Source organism: Amblyomma mixtum, chromosome 8, assembly GCF_055824585.1.
Source record: "Amblyomma mixtum isolate Tamu chromosome 8, ASM5582458v1, whole genome shotgun sequence".
Classification (NCBI taxonomy): Eukaryota; Metazoa; Arthropoda; class Arachnida; order Ixodida; family Ixodidae; genus Amblyomma; species Amblyomma mixtum.
Genome location: NC_143019.1, coordinates 45,988,986 through 45,997,935, shown reverse-complemented (window position 1 = coordinate 45,997,935; position 8,950 = coordinate 45,988,986).

Genomic DNA, 8,950 nt, shown 5'->3' with positions numbered 1-8,950 from the left:
CCGTTTCTTTTGAAGATATCGAAAGTGAGGCTACTAAAACAAATATATTTAAAGAAAACATGAGCGGAGATTAGGCATCAAAGCAGCTGCTTAAAGTCTATATTGAAAGGATGGGTTGAAGCGCCGCCCGGCTCCCATCTGCTTCCTTCATTTCCTGTTACGTAGACCGCCATTTAAACGCAGGGGCCCCCGACAAAAAAGCACGGATATTTCAAAGGAAGATGCTCCCAAGATTTGAAAACTACACAGTACATATGCAACGTTTGCTTTGCAGGTCCGAATGACCATGGGGCTAGAGAAAAAAGTTTGTTAGGTAAATATAAAACAAAAAATGTTTCTTAGTCGAAACCGAAGAGGTTCTTGAGCAAAGGTCACCGTTAAGATATAACTCGGAGAATCAAGCAGAGGGGAGAAACGAAGCTAGAGAATTTTAACGGGTTCTTCATTCTCACTCTTTTTTCCAGAATATTTCTTTTCATGATCAGTGTCTATTTTTTAGCCTTACTCCCTCTCTTCTGGCTCCATTTTCTTGTGAGACCCTCTCTGCTGAATCCCTTTTCCCGTTTGACTCGGCGTTGAATCAGCGAGGCGGCAGTCATAAGGGTACGGCACTTCTCCGTTGTTGATCAAAGGGTCGAGCGGGGACATTTCATGCAATTCAGACTTGTTGGAAGCAAAAATGATCTCTCCTGAGAGAGACGTATGGCTCGGGGGAGGGGGGGGTGCGCAGAAAATGATGAAGTATTCAGCACTGCTACCGCCTTAGGGTTTATTATTATCAGCAGTTCTGGCTCCTCGAACTCGGCTCCTTGACAGCGTGCCCACAGGTTTCCAGTGGCTACTACGAAAAACCAGAAATCACTATCCGATGTGGGGGAAATTACGACCAACTTTCCTTGTTATGGAGAAGGGAAGCTAGCGATGGGGCTTGTTTCAAAGCAAGGACCACGAAATCGATGGAGGAAGGCAGCATTTCGGTGCGCCGAGTGGGCGCTATGAGGCGTCGTCTGTCGTGACCGCGTTTCTTCGTGAAGTCGCACCGGGAGCGAGAGATATTACAATGCAGTTTGATGTAACGTCATCATAATTTAATACTTCCCCCACCTTGCCTAAAACCTCGCAACGGAAGGGTGCGGCTAATGAATGCTCAGTTCAAGGAGGTGGAAAGGCGCCCTCTGCCCGAAGAAATGAAAGATGCGAAACGAACAGGCCAAAAACAAGGCGCAGTTTTAAGGCGAAAGCCTTTAATGGCTCGTGCTCGCGGCGTCCGTCCGCGCGCTGGAATCGTGCAAACTGTGGCCTCTTCTCCGCGCAGCGGAGCAACCTCCTACGTGATTTCCTTTTCTCAAATTCATTTTCTTCATTGCGGGCCCTCTTTCTGTTTCTTCTTTCAGTCCCACTTCCTAAAATTGGTAAAATGGTTTTTGAGGAAAGGAAATGGCGGAATATCTGTCTCACATATCTCGGCGGACCCCTGAACCGTGCCGTAAGGGAAGGGAGGAAGGTAGGAGTGAAAGAAGAAAGAAAGTGGTGCCGTAGTGAAGGTCTCCGGAATAATTTCGACCACATGGGGATCTTTAACGTGCACTGACATCGCAGAGCACACGGGCGGCTCTTGCGTTTCGCCTCCGTCGAAACGCGGCCGCCGCGGTCAGGTTCGAACCCGGGTACTTCGGCTCGGTAGACAAGCGCCTTACCACTGAGCCACCGCGACGGGGCACACCCACTTCCTCCCTTTCTCTACAAACGGATGACGGGTGTCCACCGAGATATGCGATACGGTTGCTGCGTAATTTCCTCTCCTCAAATGCAATTTTCATTTTCTTCACTGCGGCCCCTGATTCTTTTTCTTCTGTCGCTCCCACTTCCTCCCTTCCTGTACGGTGCAGTTCGGGTGTCCACCGCGACGGTTGCTAGGCCACGGCTCTTGCGACCGCAACAACAACACAACTGTGCGATTCAGGCGTCCACTGACTCAGGGAGCCACTTATGCGCACTTCCTTTCCTTAAAATGATCGGAGTGTAAAACGCCTACGCCAACGCCAATGAACACAATTAATGAACGCCGAACGGACAACGGCAACGACGACGCCGCGAAACGGGCGCCAAAGAGCTGCGCTCTAAAATACTACAATCAAAAAAGAGACCGCAGTCGCCAAAGACCATAAAAACCGCACAGGCGGGAAGCCCGCCACACTCCAAGCAGTTCGGGGAAGCGGCAGTGGGTTGAAGGCTTTACAAGCACACTTTACAATTTCCAAAGTGTCTTCGGTAATCTTTTTATTTTATTTATTGATTATTTACGCTTTGGCCAAAGTCACCCTCATGGTGAAGCTTCATATAAACTCAGTGACCCCTTTTGACCTCGTGTGGTAGGGCTTTCCCAATAAAAAAAAAATCCTTCTTTTTCAGCAACAGATATGATCAGCAAGAAGAACCAAATATAGAGCTTGATCTTAGACCGTGAAATGATCATCGGGGCTCATTCTGAGAAGTATTAACCCAGTAATTTGATCGAAGCTTATTCCCTTTCTGGTGCTTCGGTGTTAATTCGGCATGCTCTGCAGTCTTCAATTTCTCACGTGCATTAAGCAGTTCACGGTTGGCGGTCGCTCGAATGTAAATCAAAAAGACTAAGCATGCATGAGCGGAGGCTAAATACGATGCAGTCGCGGACACGCCGAGCGACGAACTGCGCTGCCCCCCGGCCGACGTTTCTCCCTGGCTGCCGTAGTCGTCGCTAAGCCTGTTTTTCATCGATGCCGCAGCTGAGGGCGCTTCGGAACTGGCCAGCGCTGTAGTAAAGGTGCTACTCGCGTCACCGTTTTTCTGTGTTCCTCGTCTCATAATAAAATAAAGACATGATCGATTTCTGCGACGCCTCCAACAGCGGAGCTAGCAGACAGCAGGCCAGCCGCACTGGGCTTCAGGAAGAAATTTGCTTGTATCGCAGTTATCACTTCTACCAGCAACTCGGCATTGGCCAACGATCCTCAAAAATGATTCATTTTTTACATTCCTCTTCTCCAGGGCTTGTTATGAACGCGAACAAAGAATATTAGCGCATTTTTCTGACGCCGGCGGCAGGCATATACAGGCCGGTAGCTTCACACTCGCTGTCCATTTCAGACGAATCTTCACTGCTGGACTCTGAGCTTTCAGTGCCCGAGTCGGAACTGTCACTTCCATGAAGCAAAATTAGTGCCGCACGGCTCGAAGCAAGATCATTGCCGTCCACTGTTGACTGGAAAGTGCCCGGCTGTCCCGGCTCGTCCGGCTCACCACGTAGCGACGACAGGTACGAAGCGGCTCATGAAGCGGCTGCTGCCGGTCGCGACAGGAAGCAGACGCGGCGGAAAAGAAAACGTCATGCGAGGTTCCGGTCAAATCCGCCGAGTTCGGCTGATCAAGTATCGCTGCTCCACGGAGCGATCCGGGATTTACGCCTGATCCCGATCTGCCATTGGAACATACAACTCGCGCTCCCATTTTACCATTGGAATACGACTGATCCAAACCGAGCAGAAAAACTTGTTCCCGATCTGCCATTGGAATTCAACATCAGACTCATTCATCTCAGGAATTGCAGTCTCATATTGCACAGCTTTACTTAATCGAAACATGAATGTTGCATTATTATTTAAAACTTCCGTTGTTTGTTTGTCCTTTTTGTGTATTTGGCGGAAAGGCTCCTCAATTTGGGCCAAAATATTACCAAGCGTTATTTTTAAATAAACAAATAAGGGAGTTGCAGCTACGCTGCCTTAAAGCCACATTCTTCGCAGCATTCGCGACACGGAGCCAAAAAATGTGTTTAAATAAGCGGCTTAGGGTTTTACAGCCAACTAACACAAAAGGAAAGGAAGGCTGCCGCCAATGTTAGTGTGACGCTCGACGATAACGATGGGCAGAATGGAATAGGGCACACCAGGCCATGGCGGGGCAGTTCAGCAGTTCGTAGCACAAACAGAAAGCGATCAAAGTGCCACCCACAGCGAATGTAGCCAAGATACTAACACAATTCTGCGTTTCGGCTATCCACAACACCATGCCGACAACAAGGGCTCTCTTCTCACGAAAACCCACACAACGGCGTAGGGAATATCTTGGCGGTTCGAGCAACGCAACGCTAGTCAAATCGCACGGGCTACGGAAGGCGAAGCCACTCACGGCGGGTATCGCTCCAGCCTTCGTCTTGGTGCTGGCAATCGGTGGACCACTTTTGAAGAGCCGCCAAGGACGGTGCTAAATAGGAATGGTCCAGGAGCACGGCTTGCTCGTGTTCGGATAGCCGCCGAAGGGTGAGCCTGACAGCGCTGCAGCAGCGTCCGCCCCAAACTCTCCCCTGTGGATCACCTGGTCGGCGCTTATCGCCGCTGCGATCACAGACTTGTCCATGGCTCTCAGCGAAGAACCTGCTAGTGATGCGTTGGTGTTCTGCGCCATAGTGTAGTCGCTTCCAGACGCGGCCGCCAGTGTATCCGTGCCACGCATCATAATACACAGCTAGAGCAAGCTATGAGCCCTCCAAATTTTGGTTCGGCTTGTAAAAGTGATTTCCGTGGACATCGTGAAGTAATTTCTCTGTGTATTGTGGGCAGTTCGACGCAAAACATGCCACGACAATACAAATGCCGAAGGATGACAAAGTCTAAGTGAAAGAGCGCCGCTGAAACAATTTGCTTGTGATCTCGACCATTTTCAAGTGGACTAAGTTTCAAACTGTGCGTATTGCTGCATTATTGGCTGAAAGGTGTCGTGAGACAGGGCAGCAGAGACAGAGGTGGTGTAGCTGTTTCAAGCTGGCTGAAGAAATGCTTAAAAGCGATTAAAAGCTGCGCAGGATCCTTCTAAGCCATTTCGCCACGCGTCTCACAGAACAAGGGTGTCTAAGGAGAAATCGAACTACGGTCGCATGCAACCGTCACGATGGGTGTTTTTTTTTCCTTGCTAACTTGCTCGCTTTCTTCAGCGCGAGGAAACATGTAGCAACGGTAGAGTAGTGCGGCATTACAGGGCGACGAGCAGGCGACCACTCAATCGTGAATCACGCCATTCAAGCAGTGTATATTCGGCTCATGTCCTTGTGGTGCTAACAACGCCATCAACATGCCTAACATGCCTAACACCAGCACCATGCCCAACACCAGCTAACACCACCTTGTGGTGGTGGCGCATGTTTTTTATTTTCTCGAAATATTGCATATAGGGATTGCAGATCGTGTTTGGATCTTCCGTTAAAAGTAACTGACCGCCCATACCTCTTGCTCATTTATTCTCTGTGCCCTGAACTACGTCGTACGGAGGTACCGGGCCAAATGAGGATGGCCTTTGAAAATATACCTGTTTGTAAGTAGGATTTTCCCACAGTCTTTAGAGAGACATTTGCAAAGCTATACCTTGGATAGCGCTTATAAAAGTAGTTTATAGACCACATATTGACTTCTTATAGACTATTGCCTCCCTATGGATATTTCCGTTTGTTTTAATATAGTATATAGACTGTCTATAAAAAGTCTACTAAAAGTGTATGGCCATAAATATATAGGTCGCCATTACAGTTTGTATTGCCAATAGCCTAGTCTACGACTTCCCTATAGGAAGTCTGTAGGACTACTAAACTGTAGCGGACGAAGAGAGCTCTGTCTACACTCGGTCTACAAGTTCCGAGCGTTCTTAGAAACTTAGAATTATTTTCGTGTGCGGCCGATTCCCTAATTTACATCGGATTAAACGTCCCACCTCTCACCTTTTTCTGAACTCAAAGCAGACGGCAGGAGGAGTCACCCAACGCGTGGAGGGACTTTCAGCCAGTCCCGTGTCGGCTTGCCGCTCTACCATCGGCGGAGTGATACGCAGCGACCGGCAAAAGCAAAGAGTCCATGCGTATATTTATTTCAGTGGGCATAATTTGTAGCTATGTTGTCTGTCACTGGATCTATTTATTCACGGAAACCTAAAAAACAAGTTAAAAGCGAAAGCGAAGCATCATGCGTCCTCTCCCATCGAGCGGTATTTAATCTGTTCGTCATTAGCGGCTATGTCAGGCATACCCGAGTCTAGTCATGCGCCGCTGGGATGCCTCTCCGTTACGACAGTCACAGGGATGTCCGTGTTAATCCTCACATCGCTGACGAAAAGAGCAACAAAGAACAATGGGTGAACATGCTTTCGCTGAAGCTGGTACCAAGTCCAGGATTCGTGTACATCAATTTTATTTACGAAGCAACTGTGGAACTGTGTAAGGCACTGTTTTGGAAATAATGAAGGTAATAGTTCATTCTTCCGATGCATAGCAAGACCCTTCTTTTAAAGTTTAACCATCGTTGGCACAGAGTAGTTAAGACCGCTCTCAAAAACCAAATATGAACATTTTTGACGGCAACGAAAACATCGACAGCAATAAAATGTAAGCCTGGAGAGAGGAGATTTGCAGACATGCTGATTTTTAATGTGAAATCTTACGCGAGATGAAAAAAAGAACTTTACATTCATACGTACTGCCCGCTCAGAAGGGGCTTGGCCAGTATTTCTGATTACATTCGCATTCACAAAGGTGACATTATACATGCCTCGCGTACTCTAAGTCACATAATATGCTGCAGTTTTCATACGAACCTTTTTCTGCACGACCCATCATGCGTGGAAGTAAAAATGTCGTTAGCGCAACCTGCCATTTTCCGTGTCTTTCGCACATCCTGTAGCCCATCAGCATCTGTTTCTCTTCACTGTGAGCGTTGCGGATGAGGCTATAAGTTGCTGTCGCGTGGACGATAAACGACGATTTAAAAATCATGCGATCAGCGCGCACGGGCTCTTTTGCCGGAACTGGGCTCTTCGTGAGATGAGAGGGCTGAAATTATCGGCCGAAATAAATCTAGAAATTCACATTCGTCTCCCTAGTCCTGCCCTCGAAATGTAACACTGTACTTTGCGGAGCTACCGTAAACAAGCTCTTTTGAGATGCGGTCTTCACAACAACAAGAACGCAGAAACAGTCATGCACGCACAAACTTCAAGCCAGCTCGCACTGCCTGTTCTCTGGGCGGCTTATGACTGGAGTTCCTTCCGATCTTGTCGCTTATGGGCGTAGGCACCGCTTTCGGATCCCGGAGGTTTTTTCCCGCTCACACTGAAGCGTAGGTGTTCTGCGGGAAGCCTTCGAAAGAGAGTAAGCAGCCGTCTTTGTACAAACAGCGCCTAGGAAGCATACAGCCCTCGATCCATGCAATTCGACCGGGCAAACAAATTATCACTCTTTTGCTCCAGACGCCTCCCAAGTCTTTTTTTCTTCTTTTCTTCCCATCTTCCGCTCTAATCTACGTGACGTGGTTCCTGATTCATGTCAAGCTCCCTCCCGCACCATTTACTGGCTCCTCCCGGCCTCGGTGAATCCGAGCTAATGGAGTGTGAGCTGTAGCTACTGCCGCAAAGTCGCAGTGTATCCACCCACACCAACCCTCGACCTGGCCGCTTTTTCAGTTCAACCAAACAAAAACCGATAATAAGGTGGCGCGTTCTTTCTCTCTTCCATTTAAATTCCTTCCTTCCCCTGGCTGCCTCTTCTACTCTGCCATTCTGCCTTCGTTACTCTTTCTATAGGGTTTATTTTACTGACAACTGGAAGAGCTTTCGCGTTCACTGGCGCTACAGTGTTTGGAGTCCAGGTAAACATCGCGACGACTTACGATGGTCAGCTATTGTTTACCACTTTTTTGCTTTCTGTTTCAAGTTTACGCCGATTCTTGTTATTTGAACTGGGTTCCAGATGAAATACATTGAGCCTTGTGGATTACAATACAATTCTCGCTGAGCAGGTGACGAGGTTAAGTAGAATAGGGCACTGAAATATCGAAAGCGGTCCAACTAGAAGAAAGTAATATACTTTTTTTTTCATTAGAAAGGCAAGAAAGCATTGTCGAGCGCACATTTTGAGCATATTACACTTAATGAGCTCATCAACTTTAAATAATCGAATTTACGGGTAATAAAAAGAGGTACCTGTAAACCTAATAATATTCTTCGGCACAGAGTTTAAACTTTAAAAACTTTTTTGATGTCAGCTCCGGCAGCAGCATCGTTGAGATTTTTGCGATAATCCCTGAGCAAAGATAGGAATTGGACGCAAGCGCAGTCGGAAGAGCGGTAGAGGAGGACTCGCTTCTTATCATGCAAAAGATATCAGTTTTCATCCTTTAAGAGGCCTTCTAATCTTCGGTTCGTTGTTATCTTGAATGTTCTATATTACGTCCGATCGTATGAGAGCGTAATTTGCTATTCATAGCTGCATTCGATACGTGCTCCCGTAGTTGACTGAGTAACATAGCGGGCGAAAAGGCAGCAATGAGAGGAGACCGCCTCATTAATATTTCGGTGTGAATTGATAGACCTCTTCTGTTGGGGCCCATGCATCTTAAGAAATGTTTGCCGGTATCGTGCAAAACAGCGTGATAGCTAGCCTCGAGTCATCTTCGTTCCGATACAAACGACGGAGAAGGGTAGGGAGTCGAACCGGGTAAAACAAGACGCGGAGATTTTACAATGTCCAGCACAGCCTGCCTATCCCAACCGACGAGCGCGCCGAGGAGGGAGCTTGACCGCTGCTGTCTCACTTGTCGACCTCAATGAAAATAAACAATGCGATGGTGGCAGCCATCCCACTGCTATTCCGAGCGCAGTCACTTCCGTGCAGCGTAGTACCAGCGACGGCACCACAGCGGGGCAGGTTGGGTGTGCGGCAACAACTGCACTGTTGCGCTGGAATAAGGCGCCTTCTCACGAATCGAAACTGTGTGTGTCTTTTATATCTGTGTCCCTGTCTCTTGCGCTGTTTTAAAGAATCATGGTTCACCAACGAGCCTGCACGTCTACCCTTGTAATCGAAACTCAAGCAGCTGAATTTGGTGCACCGGAAAGGCGAATCCGTGCTGTATACGCTGCACAAGCCTTC